Source organism: Humulus lupulus, chromosome 6, assembly GCF_963169125.1.
Source record: "Humulus lupulus chromosome 6, drHumLupu1.1, whole genome shotgun sequence".
NCBI classification, from domain to species: domain Eukaryota; kingdom Viridiplantae; phylum Streptophyta; class Magnoliopsida; order Rosales; family Cannabaceae; genus Humulus; species Humulus lupulus.
This window is the reverse complement of record NC_084798.1, coordinates 41,786,827-41,794,549: the sequence shown is the minus strand read 5'-3', so window position 1 is coordinate 41,794,549 and position 7,723 is coordinate 41,786,827. Positions and strand designations below refer to the sequence as shown.

The 7,723-nt window shown below is 38.0% G+C and overlaps 1 non-coding gene across 1 annotated transcript; it reads right to left on the bottom strand.

Moving 5' to 3' along the window:
* Positions 1-7,144: 7,144 nt before the first annotated feature.
* Positions 7,145-7,251, bottom strand: LOC133787757 (small nucleolar RNA R71). The gene has a single exon (XR_009872759.1). It is a non-coding gene; the product is annotated as a small nucleolar RNA R71 (small nucleolar RNA).
* Between the last annotated feature and the right edge of the window lie 472 nt (positions 7,252-7,723).

Below are 7,723 nucleotides of genomic sequence, written 5' to 3'. Positions count from 1 at the left end.
ACCACGTGTGAGTGGTGATATAATCGTGATGCATGACCCAGGACGGTCCTAGGGAGCCATTTAGTTAGAAAGTCACAACGGGGTCAAATACCTGGCTCGGGAGGAGCTTAGGGGTATTTTGGGAATATTATAATGTGTTCGGGAATTATTGAGAAGCGGATAGTAATTTAGTAATGGTTTAGACATGTTGGGGATTTTTAGGAATACTTGAGGACTTAGCGGGATTTGAGTGAAATTACTAAATTGCCCTTGGAAGCACTTAAGGATTTAAATAAGCTCAAGGGTATTTTGGACCTTTTGTATAGAAGGGGATTTTGATCAATAAGGCAGCTGATGCATGTAGAAGAGAATTAGAAGGAAATAACTAGAAGGAAACTTTCAGTCTTTCTCTCTTCCTCTCCCAATCAGCTTTCCCTCTCCCTCTCTAAGGTGTTGGTTTTGGAGGATTTTAAAGCAGAAACTCAAGAGCATAAAGGGCTTAGCTAGGATCAAAGGTAAGTTTTAATTCAAATCTTGATGAATTCTTGCTGGAAGTGTTGAATTAGTGAGCTAAGTTGTGTTTTATTTTGTGGGTCATTGGAATGAAGATTTGGTGAGGTTCAGCTTGGGAATCAAGAGAATTAAGTTTGGAATTTGATTGGGAAGCAGCTCAAGGTCGAAATTTTACTTGAGGTAAGAGTTTCATGCATCTCTTAAGTTTAATTTCTGGTGTGGTTTAAATATTCTGAAGGGTGGTTTAAGTTTTGGGAATTTTGAGCCATTAGGTGATTCTTGGGTTTGATTGTGTGTTTGTGTTTTTTGCTGTGGTTTCTAAGTTTCCATACTATTTATCTGGAGTTTTAGGTTGAATTGGGACTTGGGTGTACCTTGGGGTTGATTTGGAAGAGTTTTGGCTCGGGAAAAATGTGGGGAAAAACCCAATTTTCTGGGTTCGCGTATGACGTTGCGGCCTTGTTCTTCCGTGTCGCGGCACTAGGTTGAATCAGGAGATGGGGACCACTCTGGGCGCCGTGGCCCCTATAGGGTTGTGCCACAGCGCTAGGCTAATTTCAAGAAAGGGAAATTTGGGATTTTAGGGTTTTGGCTCAGGGGGCTCGGGGGATGCTTTCGCTACCTTGTGTGGGGAAACGGGAGTTCCTGAGAGCACTGGATTGGTTCTAGGAGATGAGTATGAATTGGTTAGTAATGAGAGGGCTATGTATGTGTTGTGACTAGGTTTTCGGCGAGGCTTGGGTTAGAGGACCACGCTCGGGATTTCGGTGCTCAAGAAGCTCGGAACATAGGTAAGAGAACTGCACCCGATTGTGAATTTATAGTGGGACTAAGGGTTCCCTGTTCTTGTATGTGTTATGAAAGTTGGTATTGTGCCATGAGATTATTAAACCAACGGCCTAAGAGTGCCAGAGTTTACATTGGCACAGGGTGCGACTCAGCCACTGGTTGCTGAGGATAGCTTAATATTCAATGAGCTCGGTTTAAGCGGACCAGAGTCAGTGCGGTAAACAGAGGGTGCGGGCTAAGGGCGTCGACCCTAATTATTGTGTGATCTGATTATCATTGTTAACTATTGAACATGATGTGCCGAATAGCTGAGTATTAGCTTGTGGATTATTGGTTATGTCTATGAGTTATGTGATTAATGTGGATTGCTAAATGTATGAACATGCTTAAATAGTTATTAAATTGTTACCATTGTTTGTGGTGTGACGATATATTTTCTTGCTGGGCCTCGGCTCACGGGTGATACATGGTGCAGATAAAGGCAAGGGTAAGCTTGATCAACCCTAATTCGGAGAGCTCTGAAGGTAGAATGTACATGACTAGCTGCCCAGCCGCCACGGTTGAGGGAGGGACAGGAACAGGAGGACCCTAATGTCTGTTTTGCACATAGAGTGACTAGTAGTTGTTTATGCCTTGAAATTTTGTAAACTGACTTTCAAACACTTTTTCTTTTGGGATCCCTTGTACAAAATGTTTAAATATATATATAATGTATATTTTATGACCAAAACCTTTTTAACCCTAATTTATTAATGTTTTAGTGACACGTTTTCAACTAATAGACTTGATTAGCAAGTCCTGCACCTTTATAAATACACAGTGTAATGGTCTTGGTTACCCAGGGCGTTACATGCGCCCAGCCCCTTGCCTTCAGCTGACAGTCGCACACATGTCTCTCTCCCATTAGCTACGGCTGGGTCAAAACTTCATCTACCACCAGTGTAACGCCCTGGATAGCCAAGACCGCTACACTGTGTGTTTATAAAGTGCCAGACTTGCTAATCAAGTCATTAAAGTAAAAGTGTGTACTGAAATAGTAGAGGAACTAGGATTAAAAGTGTCTTGGTCTCAAAAGTACATTTTCATTACTAAACATTGTTTACGAACATGGGATCCCAAAATTGACAGTTTAAAAGCCATTTACAAAAGTTACAACGTTTAGATACATCGACTGGCCATACTAAGGCAAAAGCGAGCTGTTAGGTAATCTCTGTCCTGACACACTCCTCGACCGTGGTGATCGAACGGCTGGCTATGTACATTACACCTCGGAGCTCTCCACCTCAGGCCTGGTCCAGCTTGCCCTTGCCCTTACCTGCACCACGTAGCACCCGTGAGCCAAGGCCCAGCAAGAAAACACAGAAACAACAGAGCATGAACAACTAGTAACAAATCAATTACACATATAGCATCTCATCAACTCGAGTGTATCAACAGTCAAGTATTTCATAAACTAAGCATCTCAGCTCAAATACATAGTGTACAGACGATGACCAGGGCTAGCGCTCACAGGCAGCTCCCTCTGTTCTCCTATTATTTCCGGCACACAATGGCCAATTCGCGCCCCGTGCGCTAAACTCATGAACGGTACTCTTAGACCGCTTATGCGTGTCCCTTGGCATAATACCAACGATGACACAATACAACACTCGGGAGCACTTAGTCCCACTCAAAACCATACACTCGGGTGCAGTTTTCTTACCTTTAGTCTGAACGGTTATTGAATTATGAGCAACGCCCCTCAAGCACGATTCGTTCCCGAGCCCAAGCTCTTATCACCTAACCACAATCAAAGTATAGGGTTTCATAAATATCCAAATATAGGTTTCCAATTTACAAAACTAACTCCCAGGACTCATAATTCCACCAAGCACGGTGGTGAAACCAAACCCGAGCACCCAAGACCACTCTCCATGCCTAAAACCCTCAAAATCCAAAGTGTGCAACCAAGGGCTGCGGCCCCCAAAGCCTAGCCGCGGCCCTTCCTCAAACAGAAACTAACCCCACTTTGAACCACACACGCGCCGCGGCCCTTGCCTTGGGCGCCGCGGCGCGCCCCCTTGGCCGAACCTCCCTGCCTTCTTTGCATGCTAGGGTCGCGGCGCTCTAGAACAGAGCCGCGGCCCTCCCCTTCGAACCCAGTTTTTCCACCATTCAAGAGCTTAGACCCTTACCTTAAACCATCCCAAAACTCCCCAACTCTTAACCACCTAATTCCCAACCTCTTAGCATGATCTAAATAGCATAATCTCCCAAGAAAACATAGCCTAACCTACTCAATCACTTCCCTTCAATTTCTGCAACCCAAATGCTTAAACACACATAAACCAACCACCAAACTCAATCTAAGACCTTCAAACCAGAAATTAAAACTCACCTCTGTTGTAGAACCTCTTCACCAAACTGTAGCCAAGCCAAGTCTCCAAAATCTCCTCCTTAATTCAGCCTTAAACACCATAACCAAACTTGTTTCAGCACCCAACTAAACCCAGCAAAAATTCATAATTCAACCACAGAAAACAGAGTTAAATACTCACCTTTATCCCTGTTCTAAAGCTTGATAATTCTCTGAGCTAGACCTTCAATTCCTCACCCCCAAATCACAGAAATCCCAGCTTGTTTCCCCTTTGATTCACTGTATTTTTCCTTCAGTGTTTTCCTTGAACGTGAGCAAGAGAGAGAAAAAGAGCCTAAGTGCTAAATTAAGGTCGGTTTATATTTCTTCTAAAGGCTTCCGTAAGTCTGACTCGCGTGTTAAGCTAACCCCGAGGCTCGGGGTACCGGAACCGTCCCCGAGGCCAAAATGGTAAAATCCCCCATTATTCCCGCCTAGACATCCTAACCTCGAATATATCTCCATAAATTTATTTTCATGTCCCGGTAACCCAATTCACTATCCGCTTTCTAATAACATTCCTGACTTCTCTAAAGTCATAACTTTAAACCCCATTATGACTTTCCCGCTATCTGACCCTAGAATCATCTTGAGTCGTGCTCAATGAGCCTGTCCGCATAATAATGTGGTTCTCACATTTATCACATATTCATATACCACATTTTATAATCATATAAACAATATTAAACACATAATTATTCATTAGATCAAAATTATTCCAATAATGCCCTCCTGGCACACTAATCAAGGCCCTTAAGCCTTATTAGTGAATTTGGGTCGTTACAACCAGTCTTCTTCTAACCCACTTTGTGTGCACTTTGGGTCTTGTACCCTTCCATTTTGAGCTTTAAAGCTCCCATTTTGTGTTGATTTAGAAAAATGGGCATGATGACTATTCACTAAAATAGCTAGGCTAATATTAATAATAAGATTTGATTTTTCAAAATCATATTTTATTATTAATATTTCAAATTCATTTTGTAAACCCCTTTTGTAGTTTAATTTTTTTTTATTTATTTTCTTATTCTATAAATAGAGATTCTTCTTTCACATTTAGTATGTAAATTTTAGAGCAAAGAAACTATAGCGAAATTTCTACTCATTTTCTTCTTAGAATTTTGTGCGAATGATGAGCATAATGGCCTAATCTTCCTATGAAGGTTAGGGATGATTCCATATACTAGTGATGTTATTTTGCTACTTTGATTTACTATGTTCTTAATATAATGATTTTGAGTTTTTTATGTTCTTTCAACCTCATCTTTATTTTGTTATCTTTATTTACTTGTGCAAATAATATATAGGATTTTTCATGCTCTTTCTATGTGTTTCTAATTAGTAAAAGTAATATTGATACATATGTTTATGTCTAATCTTCTATTGCAATATTGCTCTTGGGTATTTTGTCATGTTTAGATTTTTCATAAGATTAACATTGTGATCCTAAAGTAAAAAACTTTATAACTCAAATGGACTTTTGCTAGAAAAGAATATAGACTTTAATGTTAGATTTTCCAAGTAAATGTTAGGATGTGAACTATTTACTTATTTAATTCTGTAAATCAAGTAACTAAGTAACTAAACAAGCATATGGATGATTCTTGAAACATTTCTACTTTTCAACTCTTGATTATATCTTATTTTTATTTCACTTGTCTCATTTTATCATTCCATCAAAAAGACAACAAAAAAAATCTCAAATCTATTTTCATTTCCAGTTCTATTTATTTCATGTTACTAACTTTTTGTGTTATTTTTCTACTAATCTTTTGATTTTAAGTTACCTCCTTGTGGATCAAACGCCCGACTTTTACTACAACTACCACTTAGTGGTTGTCATAATTTGGGCGTTAAATAAATTTTGGCGCTGTTGCTGGGGAGGTAGTTTTTCAAGAGTTTTAGTGAAAATTTTACCAAGATGTTAGTAACTTTATTTGTATTTTTGTTAGTATGAATATTGTGTTAACATAGTATTCTTCCAAATGTGTGTGATTTATTAAAAAAAAAATTGTTATTTCTATTTGCTAATCTTTGGTTAATTTGAATATTTTTTAATAAAATATTAGTTATATATTTTTTTTTCTTTTGGTAAAACAAAAATAATTATATATATAAATATACATAAAAAAAACAAATAAACGTAAGAAAAAAAAAACCAAAAAATACATATTATATTTTTTTCTTTCTTTTTGGTTGTACATATAAAAAATTATATAAATATAAATATATAAAATTATATTTTTTTTCTTTTCATTTACTCTAATTTTATTTCTCTTTCTTAATTTTTTTCAATTTAATAAATATTTGTAAGAAAAAAAAGATTAAGCTTGTTAATTTATCTTCACTTCATTTCTCTTTTCTTTATTTTTGTGTTGACTATTTTTTTTCTTTAGGTTTCTTAGTTTAGACTTTTCATTCTTTTTTCCTTAGTCTTCCTTAGAATTTAGTTCTTCCTTGAAAAAAAAGGCATAAAATTGTTCTTAAAATTCCAATCATAAAACGCTTAGTATTGAGAATAATTGTGTAATATTACAAATTGTAAGAACCGATATTGTTCTGTCTAGAAAGATTGGTTGTTAAATAAGGTTTGTGATAGCGTTACCCCCCACACTTACGTGGGAACCTCGCGGAGTTCTGTTTAGGCAAGTGTAGGTCTAAAGCAGTACCTTGGCAACCTTCCCAATCGACCTTCAAGCACATACCTTTGCACTATTACGTTTTTTAACTTATTACTATAAGAAAACCAAGCTTGTTCTATCAAAATAAGCAATTTCACTCTGCTTAAAGGTTGTTTGGTCGAAATTTTTTAACTTGTGATCCATCATACTTACTCAGCAACCTCGAGGAGTTCTAGTAAGGCATTGGAGATCACCCTAAAACCTCTAAATATACTTGGGAACAAGTTTAACAAAATAAAAATCAAAATAAAAAAAATAAAAGCATAAAATAAATTCGCATTTCCGAGAGTGGATGAATCATCACGAAACTTCTAGTGAAACTTCTTCTAATTCATCTACCACTCCTTCCGGAACTCCTTCCACCATTCCTGCTTCTCCACAAACTTTAGTTGATAATAATATATTCGCAATGGCTCGCAATGATGAAATCCAACCAAGAAATCTCAATGGCTACCTCCATCCTACTCGCACTTTCATGCCTTTATGCATTATATTCTCTCCTAATACGCTCGTGTTAGACTATAAACCTGGCATGATTCAACTCTTGCCCACATTTCATGAAGTTGAAAACAAAAGCTCATACGTGCATATTAGAGAATTTGAAGAGGTAGTAGACATGTTCTATAACCGAGCTGAAAATGCCAATTCTGTGCGACTAAAGTTCTTCCCTTTCTCCTTGAAGGATAGAGTCAAAAGTTGGTTATACTCTTTGAGACCTAGGTTTATTGGAACATGGGAGGAAATGACCATGTCTTTTTTTCTGAAACACTTCCCTATCCATAAGACCAACAATCTAAAACGACAGATTTCCACATTTTCCCAAAAGGACAATGAAACGTTCTATCAAGTTTCGGAAAGATTCAAAGATCTGTTGAATTAGTGCCTACACCATGGCTATGAGAACTAGCGTTTGGTCAGTTACTTCTATGAAGGCCTCATGAGTCATGAGCGCAAATTTGTAGAAATGTTATGCAATGGTGAATTCCTTGAAAAAGAGCCAGACGATGCTCTTGGATATCTCGAAGAAATCGCAAAAAGATCTCACACCTGGACTGGTCTAAGTACTACTGATAGCACCAACTGACATAAACCTTATGGGATCTATCAACTTCGAGAAGAGAATAGTGTTAAGGCCAAACTCGAAGCTTTGAAAAAACATTTTGAGGTCTTAATGGCGAAAAATGGCCAAAAACCGTACACAATTGCTCAAGCAGAACCACAAGAACCTTGCTTTGTTTGTGGAGGGACGGACCATATAGCTAAGGAATGCTTAGCTTTTAATAAAATGAGGGGGGTTTATGAGGAGAAATGCAATGCCTTAAGGGTGTATAACAAGCCATTTTCCCATACATACAACCCTGGTTGGAGA